The sequence below is a fragment of the Muntiacus reevesi genome, chromosome 12, assembly GCF_963930625.1.
Source record: "Muntiacus reevesi chromosome 12, mMunRee1.1, whole genome shotgun sequence".
NCBI classification, from domain to species: domain Eukaryota; kingdom Metazoa; phylum Chordata; class Mammalia; order Artiodactyla; family Cervidae; genus Muntiacus; species Muntiacus reevesi.
In genome coordinates this window covers 36,428,035-36,441,502 of record NC_089260.1, presented here as the reverse complement: position 1 = coordinate 36,441,502, position 13,468 = coordinate 36,428,035, and positions in this window count along the sequence as shown.

Here is a 13,468-nt window from a genome sequence, read left to right as displayed (position 1 = left end):
CCTACTTGGAAAACATGTTATCATTTGCTGCTGCTTCTGTTTCTTTTACGCACCTACTACCACAGAAATGCCCTAGGTGGGTCTTGCCTGCCCAGAAGTCTAATTAAGCCAGACCATCTGAGGCCTGAATGATGAGGAGGCAGGAAGTGAGATAACAGAGCTAAGGAGGAAGGGGTTGGTTGGACGCTGCATCTCCAGGCAGAGATTACACAATATGAGGCTGAGAGGTCTTAGTTACAGTGGGTCAACTTGGAGACAAGTGTTCTGAGATATTTGGGTGCTTATATATTCAGATCAAGGAGATCAAACTAGTCAATCCTAAAGGAAATCAACCCTGAATACTCACTGGAAGGACTGATGCTGAAGCTGAAACTCCAGTACTTTGGCCACCTGATTTGAAGAGCCACCACATTGGAAAAGACCCTGATGCTGGGAAAGATTGAGGGCAGAAGGAGAAGGGGACGACAGAGGATGAGATGGGTGGATGGCATCATCAACTCAATGGGCATGAGTTTGAGCAAACTCTGGGAGACAGTGAAGGACACGGAAGTCTGGCGTGCTGCAGTCATGGGGTCACAAAGAGTAGGACACGACTGAGCAACTGAACAACCACAAATATCCAGATAACTCAGGTTCCAAAGGAGCCAAGGAGAAGAATTTCTATTGAATAAATTAAATCTTAGCAGTGACTGAATTCAAGGTAGTAACTTTTATAAATTTCTCATTTTCTACTGGAATTTTAGGATATAAATCCTAAAAAAATAACATTTAAATAATTAAAAATGAACATAAAAGTAGGCTATATGAGGAGGGACACAAATCAACTTATGAATCCTTTAATATTTGAAAGATAACTATTTGAAGAAGGAAAATATACTATTATTGAGGTTTTTCAGTGTAACCTTAATACACTAAAAATACAGTGACAAAATAACATTTTTTAACTGATGATACTTTTCACTGCCTTTTAGACAAGAACTTATCAAAGGTTACTGGTAAGTTATCTACCACAGAGGTGACATATCATAAAGCATTGGCCAGACGGAGAAGGAAATGGCAACCCACTCCAGTATCCTTGCCTGGAAAAGTCCATGGACCGAGGAACCTGGCGGGCTGCAGTCCTTGGGGTTACATGACTGAGCATGTGTGCACGAGGGTGGAAGGAGATGGGTTGGTAGCAATAAACTGGTAGAACTAAAAAAAAAAAAAAAAAGAATTGGCCAGAAAATATCAGAAACATGGAGATAATAAATCTAAGATAGAGAATTATATACTTTTGTACTTTCTATATCTCTATAACAAGGGTAATGGGTTTAAATTCAAAGAGGAGGTGTTGTCTTTGCCTGAGACAGATATACTAGGTTTGAATGTTTTTCCACTGGAAAAAATGTTTTAATTTTTTAAAAAAATTTAATATACTTTTAAAGGTTACTCTCCATTTACAGTTATTACAAAACATCGGCCGTATTCCCCCTATTATCTGATACACCCTTGAGTCTATCTCATCCCCAGCAGTGTCTTCCCCCCCTCCCCCACACTTGTATTGCCCGCCCACCCCCCCTCACTGGTAACCACTAGTTCTCTGTATCTTTGAGTTTCCTCCTGTCTTGTTATGGCCACTAGTTTGTTGTATTTTTTAGATTCTGCATGTAAAAGCTATCATATAGCCTTTGTCTTTTCTGGCTTCTTTCACTCAACTTAATGTCCTCCATGTCCATCATGTTGTTGCAAATGGCAAAATTCAATTCTTGTAATGGCTGAGTAGTATTTCATTGTGTACATATATAACCACATCTTTACCCATTTGTCTGTTGACGAACACTTAGGTGGCTTCCATATCTTGGCTATTGTAAATAATGCTGCTATAAACTTTGAGGTGCATGGATCTTCTTGAATTAATTTTTTTTTTGGATGTCTACACCAGAATGGGATTGCTGGGTCATATGGTAGTTCTATTTCTAGCTTTTTGAGAAACCTCCAAACTGTTTTCCATAGTGACTGCACCAATGTACTTTACCACCACCAACGTAGAGGGCTCCCTTTTCTCCACATCCTCGCTAACACTTGTTATATGGGTGCTTTTTGATTAAAGTCTTTCTGACAGGTGTAAGGTGACACCTCATTGTGGGTTTGATTTGCATTTCCCTGGTGACTGCTGAGATTGAGCATCTTTTCATGTGCCTGTTGGATACCTGAATTTCCTCTTTGGAAATACGTCTATTGAGGTCTTCTGCCCATTTCTTAGTTTACTTGTGAGTATCTAACACACACACACACACACACATATATATAAGTCATACAATTCAACATCAAAACAATTTTTTTAAAAGTCAAATGGGTCAGAATATCCATCTAGAAGTTACGTACTTATAATTAAAGTCAGTTTCAAGTCCACAAAAGCAAGGTGCCCTCTCTTTATCTACTCCCTGGGGGATCAGATGCATAGAACTGAACTTCCAGCATATAGATTATATTAGTGACAAAAAAGTTTAGATAATGGCTTAAAAAAACTTTTTAAAATTGTTGTTGCTGTTTTAACTCCAACTTGAGATGAACACAGAAAAAGAACAGTTGTACATATCTGTTCTGAAGTTCTAATAGATAAATAGATGAATAAATTCCTAGACCTTGCCTATGAGGGTATATGTAAGAAGACTGATGTCATAAGTGAGTCTAGCTGGGCCTTTTACGCATCTCCCACTGCTTACATTTTTAGGTAAATAATAGAAATATTTTACCTACTATGTCACAGCTTATTCCGTGGGACTTGGGCTAGAAGAAACACAGATGGAATGGATGGAAGTTTTACTGTGTAGACCATGCAATTACTCACTATGTCTGAGTGACATTGTTTTGTGTATAGACATGGAGAAAAGTTTAACAAGCCATTGTTAATTATGAGAATGGTGGCATAAGAGTGGTTCTCAAGCCAAAGAGCAGAGATTATCTCTTCATGAGGACAAACTTGACTAAGAGGCATTCTTGTTCACTTTAGGGGCCATTGAACAGGGAGTCAAAAGATTAGCTTCAATGGAACCATCTTTCCAGCATCCTTGAGGAAAAAGCTGCTTGTCAACACTTGGGTAAACAACATCTCTGAGTGATGGAGGGGAAAGTACCAAGAGACACAAAAGCAGTGGGCACTGAAGCACCAGACCCACAGGCAGCTCATGAACACACCAGAAAGTTCCCAAAAAAAAGTGGAATTCAGGTCTTCCTCTCTTCTGTCTCCTCAAACTTCCCACATCCTTTAGGCTCAAGTACTCCTTCCCTGGTCACAATAAATATAGTGACTACTATAATGTTTGTGCCAACAGAGAAATAAAAGAGCCCAGTTAACATAAAATAATGAGACACCCTTTCAAGTAACACACACACAGTTACTGCCTCTGTCCCTGCTCTGCAGGCCAGCAAAATGCTAAAGTAGGAGACATGGGCCCAGCAACCAGTTTTTGCTAGAAAATTATTAGGAGACAAGAACCAGACTCAGATGGATACATAAAATCTGTTCATGTAGCATCACCTCTCAGAGCTTCTGTTCAGTCTCTAAAACAAGTGGTGGCTCGGAAAGCATGGGGTGGCAGTGAGGGGAGGAGCGGGGGTAGAGAAGAGCAACGTGGAAGGGAATCCAGGAGATTACTTGTACCAATCTCATTGCTAACTGTCTGCTTCCTACCATGGCGGGCAGAGCTTAGAGACCATCTAAACTTTCTCTGTTGATAGAGGTTTTTCTACAGTGATGACAAAATGAGACCATTCAGTGTACACTGCATCAACTAGATTACATTAAACAGATACAGATAAATATTTCCTCTGCATCTGACACTGTGTTGATTACAGGAGACACAAAAATGAGTAAAACATAATCCCATCTTGGAGATATTTACAATTTATTAAGAAACTGTAAATAACTCTCTAAGAGATAAATCTCCAAAGTACAGTACTAATAGGCTTCAAAGCAGAAATAATTAATCAAATCATTCATCCATCACTTATTTACTTAGATGCTTCAGGCCTAGAAAATTGTATCAGGATACTCTTAAAATTGATCTAAAATCTCATCAATTCTTTTCTTTTTTTTTCTCTTTTTTTTAAAACCTCTCATTTCAGTGATAGACTGATAGCAATTTTTACATCTAAAACAGAGATGTGGTCTTGAAAATAACGGATTAAAAGGCTTCAAATAGAAAAATAGATATCACGACACATGTGCACATTTCTACAGTTCTACAAAGTGTCTCTCAACCCTCTTCTAAACTAGTGTAAAACAACCATTTAAATTAGACACAGAGAAGAACACTGACATGAATAAAAGTGACAGCTGACAGAAGAGGAAGGAAGGGGCAAAATGTTTGAAGCAAACAGAAGAGCTGAAGGATAGTCACTGAGACTCATTTGGTGTACAGCCACAATCCCCCGAAGTTAGATTAAGGGCAGCATGGGGATTATGAGAAGAAGCAGGTACACTGGCTTAAGTAAAAAGCATCAGGCAATAGCAAGGGAGGTGATAGGTAACAAGTTTAAAAATTTCAAATAGTGCAATGGTCCTGGACGACTCAGTAGGAATTGGCAGTTCTACTCACCTTCATAATCCCTGGGAAATCACATCATTTTGAAACTGTTTTCCATAATGGTAGCCCTGAGTCATCAAGGGAAACTTTAAATCCTGTTCAGTATTCTCTATTTTGAAAAGCAGGAAATGTCTGGGGGTGGGGGTGGGGCAGAAGACTGAGTAATCCATTTTAGAGGTTTTTAGGCAAGATTTGGTTGTGTAGACATTTACATTTTTCTGAGCAACTGACATGTCTCTGATTAAACAGGAGTTTACCGTATTTTGGATCAATAAAATTTTAAAAGAATTTTCTTTAATAAATACCAAACATGTTAACATATAATTAGAAATGGCTAGTCAGAAAAATAATAGATTGTTTTCCATATATCTCTAAAATTATTTTTAGGTATAAATGTGGCTTATACTGGAGAAAGCATTTTGTGTTGAATGTATATTGATAAGAGATGATAGGGAGAACATTGAAGGCAGCAAAACAACTTGAAGAATATGTGGTGTTTTGATACCTTTGCTAATGCTCGTATGAACTCACTGTGCTACCAGGTCTGTACTGCTCAGCGCATGACAGTCCAATAAGTCAAGAGGCGTCGGGGCAAGGAAGAGTGACTTTATTTAGAAAGCCAGCAGATTGAGATGATGGTGGACGAGTGTCCCAAAGAACCATCTTGCCCTGGTTTGGATGCTAGTTTCTTTCATGGAACAAAGAAAGGGAGATGAGGAGGTAAAGCAAAAAAAAAGGCAGTAAATTGTTGCAATTATTTTCTGGTTCCAGCCAAGACTCTGGAAGGGATGTGTTAATTTCTTGCAGCCAGGTTGGCCAGGTCAGGCTGTTTCCTGTGAGCTAAAAAAAAGGTATTTTAACACTCAGGCATGGGAGGCAGAACTCCCAGAGATGGACCGTTATGTGTACTTTAAGCTATATATAGGAAACATCCCTTTGGTGATTAACTTCTATTGTGTGTTAGTCCCTCAGTCATGTCTGACTCTTTGCAACCTCATGAACTATATAGCCTACCAGGCTCCTCTGTCCACGGGATTCTCCAGGCAAGAATACTGGAGTGGGTTGCCATTTCCTTCCCCAGGGAATCTTCCCAACCCAGGGATTGAGTCTGGGTCTCTGGCATTGCAGGCAGATTCTTAACCAGCTGAGTCACCAGGGAAGCCCTTGTAGCAAAAGCAATAGATACAAAGGTTAAAGTAAAAGAAAGGGATCCGGTATGGAGTCAGACTTGGTCTTCCCGTTACCACTGCACAGAGACCGTGGTGGAAAGTGGAGGTGGGACACCGCATGTGAGGCCCTGAGGTTTGGAGAATGTGCTTCTATGTATCTCGCTGCAACAGATGTGAAGGCTACAGTGTTTCACCCCAATATGCAAATCCTGTCCAGGTCCTGGGGAAGCGGTACACTTCTGGGAATGGGAAATAAACCTGACAAGCAGGTCCTTACATAGGGGAGAGAAGACACCTGTGTCTCAGAGCCTCATTTTTCTGGGCTTTGACTTGGAGCTGTCTAGATACACTTGAGGTGCTGTGTGAAGGAACACCTGGATGAAAGCAGAAGCTGCTGTCTTGAGACAGGAAGGTAGGAAAATAAGCCAAAACACACCCTCGGGTCTTATAAGGATAAGCAAATCTCGTCTAATGAGCTCAAGTTCTTTGTTACAGGTGGGTTCTGAGTCTGTTTGCCTGAATATCTGTGGAAACTTTGTAGAGTCTTCCCTAAACATTACAGCCTCTTCTCAACTGGTCATCCAATCCACACCGTAAATAACCATGATGGATGACTTCCTAGGCTTAGAGAATTATTTAGAAGGTAGTCACTGTGAAGTTAGTTCACCTCACATGAGTTAAGACCTTAATTTGTGGTTTCCCAGAGGATCTCACTTTATAATCACTCTTCTTCTTGCTCTTTGTGGAATCATGCCTTTTCTGTTTTTTCTAGTTCTGCTCCAATCAAAGAATATTTAAGTTAGAATATGTGGAGGCTGATTATAATATCCACTTGGTAGATTTTCCAGGACGTTTTCTCATCCTTTAGTCATTTCAAATTTTAACACCTGAACCAGAGGCTGAGTGGGAAGGGAAAGGTGTTAACAAAGATAGAAATGACTAATGGACCAGAATTTTTTTAAATAACAAAATTATAGGCATGGGATAACCTTAAATTGTCACCCATCTTGTGTGTTTTTATGGAAATTTACTAGTATATTGGTCATCACTAAATATACCTAAAACATAGTCCTGCTGCCACATAACTCAGATGTACCACAATTTCCCACCAAGAGGCTTGCAGGGTTTTCCCACAATCCTTGTCTCAGCTGCCTGCCTGAATGGAATTCCCACTCCTTTGGTCTGGTTTTGGGAGTTAGGACATCATTTTTATCTACTGGCTTCTGTGGTATTTACTGCATCTAAAAATGAAAGATGCTGTATTTAAATGTTGCCTGGAAAAAAACACAGTATCTTGCTTTCTTTTATTCATTTGAAGTAATTATTGCTATCACAGTCTCATGTGCATTTTTCCCAAACCATAATGATTTGAGACTTATAGAGTATGGTAAAAAAAAAAAAGTTGGACTGTTTTTTCAAGCAGGCAATTTTGTAAAGCAAATGGTAGTAATCTGAGCCACTTTTTTGGTTTCTAAAGATTTCATCTGTCCACAGGATGATTTCAGGGTCCCATGCAATTTCTTACCTGGAGGCTAAGACCCTGTGTTCAAAATCCTGTTCTCCATTTCCTACACATAGAATGCAGGTGTGAGAACATAAAGGCAAACACATTCATTCATAAGGGTTTCCTATATCCTTTGGCTTAGAGCATTTCTGAGTTCTTTGTAATTCATTTAAAAGAAACATGGGGGGAGAGTTACAGTCATTTCAAATAAACTACAAGTTTCCCTTAGGAATTTATACTAAAATGAGTATTTATTTTTAAAAACCAAATGATATAAATATAAGACATGCAATACTGGGTCAACCCAATGGTCTAACAGTCTGTGGTTTCAAAGTCTCGTAGTATTGCATTAATGTTGGCCTCAGAAGTTTTCGGATTCATTTCAAACTCCCTGGTTTCCTTTATTACTCAAATCTGGATTTACCATTCATAGAGTCATATAAATGTTTCCTGAACTTACTCATATCTGTAGGTTATATCAATTATGGAAACAATGAGTTCCCCAACAGCAAAGGTTCTACACCCCATACAACATGAGACTATAAGCAGGGGTTCTACTACAGAGGAAAGAAGAAAAGGGGTGAAAAAATTCCACCTACTATGGTTGTCCTCTTGGATACTATTCACATCTCATTTACATGAAAAACTTATTCAGTCCCATCCAATGACCACTCTCTCCCCTAAGCCTCATCTAATTATGGTATTTGTCAAAAGTCCAGGATCCTAAGATTTGCATCAGGTCCAGACTCCACTACTGTCAATCCAGAGACCTATACACTGAATAGACAATTATCTGTCTTCCACAATCCTGAGGCAGGCAGCCTCTAAGATGACCCCAATGACCCCTACCTCTTGGCATTCGTGGCCTTGAGCTATCCGCTTTCTTTTAGTTACCTGCTTCTAACCAATAGAATATGGTGATGGTAAGGGGATGCCAAATTTGTGATTAGGTCACATAAAAGAGTGACCTTCATCTTGCCAGCAGTGTCTTTCTCTTTTTATCTTGATGACTTTGTTGAAGCAAAGTGCCACATGGAAGATGCTCTGAAGGCGACCTCTACTCAACAGCCACCAGGGAGTTGAAGTCTTCAGTACAGAAACTCCCAGGGAACTGAATCCTGCACCTGCCTCTTGAGAAACCTATATGCAGATGACGCCACCCGCATGGCAGAAAGTGAAGATGAACTAAAGAGCCTCTTGATGAAAGTGAAAGAGGAGAGTGAAAAAGTTGGCTTAAAGCTCAACATTCAGAAAACTATGATCATGGCATCCAGTTCCATCATTTCATGGCAAATAGACGGGGAAACAGTGGAAACAGTGCCTGACTTTATTTTTGGGGGCTCCAAAATCACTGCAGGTGGTGACTGTAGCAATGAAATTAAAAGACGCTTACTGCTTGGAAGGAAAGTTATGACAGCCTAGCCAACCTAGACAGCATATTAAAAAGCAGAGACATTACTTTGTCAACAAACGTCTGTCTAGTCAAAGCTATGTTTTTTCCAGTGGTCATGTATGGATGTGAGAGTTGGACTATAAAGAAAGCTGAGCGCCAAAGAATTGATGCTTTTGAACTGTGGTGCTGGAGAAGACTCTTGAGGGTCCCTTGAACTACAAGGAGATCCAACCAGTCCATCCTAAAGGAGATCAGTCCTGGGTGTTCATTGGAAGGTCTGATGTTGAAGCTGAAACTCCAATATTTTGGCCACCTGATGTGAAGAGTTGACTCATTGGAAAAGACCCTGATGCTGGGAGGGATTGGGGGCAGGAGGAGAAGGGGACGACAGAGGATGAGATGGTTGGATGGCACCACTGACTCAATGGACATGGGTTTGGGTGGACTCCAGGAGCTGGTGATGGACAGAGAGGCCTGGTGTGCTGCAGTTCATGGGGTCGCAAAGAGTCGGACACGACTGAGCGACTGAACTGAACTGAACTCTGTAAGCGAGTTTGGAAGAGGGTCCTTCTCTAGTCACACCCCCAACTCTAGCTGACAACTTGAAGGCTTGTGACAACTCAGAATCAGAGGACCCAGTTAAGTTGTGCTTGGAGACCTGATCCACAGAAACTGTGAGATAATAAATGTGTCTCATTTTAAACTGCTAAATTTGGGGATAATCTGTTACTTAGCAATAGATAATTACTTTAACACCTAATGTGTAATGCTGGAACATGATGACGACAATAAATACTCCAATTTGAAAAGGTAAAGAATTGAGGGCACACAGCAATCACTGGACCACAGCAATTCTAAAATCCCACTAGGTGTTAGAGACTCCCTATTGTTAACCAGACAGGCCCCTCTACCTTAAGTTAAGAAATGTTCCTTAATTAGACCCTATTCTGCCTCACAGGAGTAGCTCTCAAGTCCATTTTTCTCCGTTGTTTCTGGCTTCTCTGAGGTTCTGTTCCATCATGCTCCTTGCTATCTTGTGACAAGAATACAGGCACATAAAAACATACCAGCTAAGGCATTTTTTAAAGACCCCTTTCTTGCTGTAGGGTTCAGGCCCATGAAGTCTTTTTATATCTTGAACAGTTTCAATCTAGACTGGAACACTTTTGTCAAATTGTGTCTTCCCAAAACTTTATGGGCTTTCTACTTATTTGATTTCAATAACATCATATGCCAAAAAGCACATCCACTTTTTTTGTTGTTCTGATAAGCCTTTATCTCTCTAAGCTTAATCACCTCACTTTGGGCACAGTCAGGCTTCTATGAAACTCTGTCCTTAAGATTTCTGAGTTCTTCCGTTCATCCGAAAGAATCCACTAGACATATTTTAGTCCTTTCAAAAAGTTCTTTCAAAATGTTTTAGTTACATTATAGATTTGGTCTTTACCCTGGGATCATGTCAACATTGTGGATTTCACTTTTGTTTGAGGTGTTTTAACGCCTACACCTTTGATAAAATTGTCCCTGAATTCATTTTAGTACCTTATTAAATGCAGCTTATGCTTTCAACATTCTGCCTCAAATTTTTTTTGCCCAAATGTCTCTGTTAATTAGGTAATTTTTCTGTCTTCTAAGTTACCTTAGGTGACAGTTTTAACAAATATTTTGCTACTATTTAACACAGACTGCTATTTTTTCAGTCCCCCATAACATTTTTTTTGCTGCCCACCACTCAATCCCAGGACCAGTGTCACTTTCAGGTACTAATTTCTATATCAGTTAACAAAAAGCCACAAAAATGTTAGTGGTTTATAATAAGCTTTCACTTCACTCACTGGTCTACAAGTCTGGGATGGTTCTGTTTCAGGCTTTACCCTAATGTGGGTCCATTAGGCTTGGCTCTGCTCTGAGGGTCTGTGCCACAGAGCAAGACCAAACATTAAGGCATGCTTCAGTCTCTGCTCACTGCCATTAAGATGCCATTGGCCTGACAAAGTCATACACCCAAGTCCAAAGTCAAGGGGTAGGAAAGTATACTTCACCATCAGGAGACCATGTTGAGAGTATGCATGTACAATATTACTACATTGAAGGGAAGAAGTGAGATCAATAATCCAACCTTTCACATCAAATAAAATTTTATTTGGATAAGGGTTTCTGTGCTGACGGATGTTTTAAATTCCTAGCCTAAATGATTTCTAAAGTCTTTCCTAGTTGTTTGAAACACCATGGAAGTAGAAAGAACATCTGGGTGGAAAAGGGCAAATCAGAAAATACAGAAAGAATGCAGTACTTTTTGTCAAAACATTGAGGGTGGTTACAGATTTCATCAAACACCTGAAGGAGTGCAAGAAAGGAGTTTGTGAAGATGCTGCACAATGAACCAGCTTATCTTGAATCAGCCCATTATTTATTATGGGATAGCATATTTCTCTTGCATGCCCCAAATTGTTCAGGTCACAGACTCATTTAATTGCAGGTTGAAAACTATATTCTTATATATAGGCCATTCAGGTATGGTCAAATCCCTTATGATTATACAGTGGAAGTGACAAATAGATTCAAGGGATTAGATCTGATAGACAAAGAGCCTGAAGAACTATGGATGGAGGTTCATGACATTGTACAGAAGGCAGGGATCATGACCATCCCCAAGAGAAAGAAATGGAAAAAGACAAAATGGTTGTCTGAGGAGGCCTTACAAATAGCTGAGAAAAGAAGTGAAAGGCAAAGGAGAAAAGGAAAGATACACCCATCTGAATGCAGAGTTCCAAAGAAAGCAAGGAGAGATAAGAAAGCCTTCCTCAGTGATGAATGCAAAGAAATAGAGGAAAACAATAGAATGGGAAAGACTAGAGATCTCGTCAAGAAAATTAGAGATACCAAGGGAACATTTCATACAAAGATGGGCACAATAAAGGACAGAAATTATACAGATCTAACAGAAGCAGAAGATATTAAGAAGTGGCAAGAATACACAGAAGAACTACACAAAAAAGATCTTCATGACGCAGACAACCACGATGGTGTGATCACTCACCTAGAGCCAGACATCTTGGAATGTGAAGTCAACTGGACCTTAGCAAAGCTAGTGGAGGTGATGGAATTCCAGTTGAGCTATTTCAAATCCTAAAAGATAATGCTGTGAAAGTGCTGCACTGAATATGCCAGCAAATTTGGAAAACCCAGCAGTGGCCACAGGACTGGAAAAGGTCAGTTTTCATTCCAATCCCAAAGAAAGGCAATGCCAAAAATGCTCAAACTACCGCACAATTGCACTCATCTCACATGCTAGTAAAGTAATGCTTAAAATTCTCCAAGCCAGGCTTCAGCAATATGTGAACCGTAAACTTCTAGATGCTCAAGCTGGTTTTAGAAAAGGCAGAGGAACCAGAGATCAAATTGCCAACATCCAATGAATCATCGAAAAAGCAAGAGAGTTCCAGAAAAACATCTATTTCTGCTTTATTGACTAAGCCAAAGGCTTTGACTGTGTGGATCGCAACAAACTGTGGAAAATTCTGAAAGAGATGGGAATACCAGACCACCTGACCTGCCTCTTGAGAAACCTGTATGCAGGTCAGGAAGCAACAGTTAGAACTGGACATGGAACAACATTTCCTGGAGTTTGCTCAAATTTGTGTCCATTGAGTTGTTGACACTAAGCAACTTTCAAATGTATGATACAGTATCAGTAATTATAGTCACCATGCTGTACATTACATCCCCACAGCTAATGTATCTTATACCTGAAAGTTCGTACTTTTTAACTGCTTTCACTCATTTTGCCCACTGTTACCACCATCAACTCCTGCCCTCAACTACCAACAAGTTCTTTATATCCATGAGCTCTTTTTCTTAGATTCCACATATAAGTGAGATCATACAGTTTCATCATTCTGTCTGACATTTCACATTACACAGTGCCTTCAAGGTCAATCGATGTTGTCAAAAATGGCGAGACTTCCTTATTTTTTAATGTCTGAATAATATTCCATTATATATATATGATGCATGTGTGTGTATTTATATCACAATTTCTTTATCCATTCATGTATTGATGGACACTTGCAAGTGTTATTTGCTCAGTCGTGTTCGACTCTTTGCGACCCCGTGGACTGTAGCCTGGCAGGCTCCTCTGTCCATGGAATTCTCCAGGTAAGAATACTGGAGTAGATAGCCATTTCTTTCTTCATGGGATCTTCCTGACCCAGGGGTCAAACCTGGGTATCCTGCACTGCAGGCAGATTTCTTTTTTACCGATGGAGCGACCAAAGAAAACCAATTTCTTTATCCCTTCTTCCATTGGTGGACACTTCAGCTGCTTCCGTACCTTTGGCTATTGTAAATAATGCTGCAATCAACACAGGGGTGCATATCTTTTTGAGTTAATGTTTTCATTTTGTTTGGAAATACCCATAAGTGGAATTGTTGTATCATGTGATAATTCTATTTTTAATTTTTTGAGGAAACTCCATACTGTTTTCCATTGTGGCTGCACCAATTGACATTCCAATAACTAGTGCACCAGGGTTCCCTTTTAAAATTCCACATTCTCGCCAACCCTTTTTACTTCTTGCCTTCTGATGACAGCCCTTCTAATAGGTGTGAGGTGGGATCTCGTGGTTTGACTCATTTCCCTGATGCTGAGCACCCTTTCATGTAACTCTTGGCCATCTGTATGTCTTTTTTGGAAACATGTCTATTCAGATCCTCTGCCTCTTCTGCTCTATTTTTGTCCTTAGCACTCATCACTGTCTAACATGCTATATATTTTACTTACTTGTCACTTTCCCCAGCCAAAGGTAAGCCCTACTAGGCAAGCAATTTC